Below are 1,415 nucleotides of genomic sequence, written 5' to 3'. Positions count from 1 at the left end.
GTCTCACCTATTTTGGTCATGTTGTCAGAAGGGACCATTCCCTGAAGAAGGATGTCATGCTTGGTAGGGTGGAGGGTTAACGAAAGAGAGGGAGGCCTTCAATGAGATGGATTGACATGGTGGCTGCGATGATGGGCTCAAGTATATCATGGATCATGGAGCTGGCGCTGGCAATGCCCAGACCTCTACGACTGCTGCTTGACAAAGCTCCAGCTGTCAAGAGTCTTGGGCAGAAGCCAATTCCACCTTTACTTTTGATTATATTCTGGTCCATTATCTTAATTGTCACTATAATCTTTATGGTGATCATGCTCCTTCTGGTTCATCCCAGAGGGTCCAAAACTGATTTTCATGTTTCCCATGATCAGGCCACCTTCCAGATGACTCTCTGATTTCCAATTCAAAAAACCCCAGTTTTCCTAGAAATCCCCATGATGAGCCAGAGCTGGAAAGGCCCCTGGGAATCCTAAAGACATTGAGAATTCACATTGGTGGAAAGATCTTATGGCTATTCAACCTCCTACAATACCAACCCCTGCAGCACAACATAGAAAAGGGATTACTCCTGATAGGAAGAAACCTTGGCCTAAGTAGCTGCCTCCTACAGTTAAGCCTCCTCCTAATGTAGCTTATAGAATTAATGGTAGACTTTGGTATCCTCCTTGGGGAGGGGAGCCTAAACCTTCCCGATGGCCTGACCTTCCTCTTCCTTATACTGGGGCACACATAGAAGGTAAAAGAATAGTGTGGGTAAGATGGAAAAAAAGTTCCTTTTAACTCTCTCCCTTTCTTAGACAGATTAAAATGATCAGGGCCTAGGTGTAAAACTACTGCACAGAGAAATACTCTAATCAAGCAATGGAACAGTTTCTTTAAGAAACTAAAAGGCCACAAGTATATGTTGCTGGACTATGTAGACCCATCTGTACCCCCAGGCGGGTGGTAATTCAGAGAATGGTGCCAACCACAAGGTTGAGTCACACGTTCTGGCCCCATGTTGTTTTCTTCACCCTGACCATTTCCTCATGCCTTAGTTAACCCCATTGTCTAGCACATTTTACTCATATAATGTTAATGATAGATAAATTAGATAAGATAAGACGTAAGTCTAGTTTATAAGTTCAATAATAGTTTTATAAGTTTTGGATATAGTTAATTATAACAGGATTAAACTTGTATTTACTTGGAATTAAGATGTTCTAGATTAAGGGATGTTCTGGGATGTTTCCAGTAAACAGGAACACACATAATTCATAAAGTGTGATAAACATAGTTGTTATTATAAAGTTAATAGCCCACATTCATAAAGTGTGATAAACGTAGTTGTTATTGTAAAGTTAATAGCCCACATTCATAAAGTGTGATAATCATAGTTGGTATTGTAAAGTTAATAACCCACTGTCATAAAGTGTGAT

This window comes from Orycteropus afer, unplaced genomic scaffold, assembly GCF_000298275.1.
Source record: "Orycteropus afer afer isolate SDZICR_OR568_19922 unplaced genomic scaffold, OryAfe1.0 scaffold00044, whole genome shotgun sequence".
Classification (NCBI taxonomy): Eukaryota; Metazoa; Chordata; class Mammalia; order Tubulidentata; family Orycteropodidae; genus Orycteropus; species Orycteropus afer.
The sequence above is the reverse complement of the archived record's forward strand: the minus strand, read 5'-3'. Positions refer to the sequence as shown.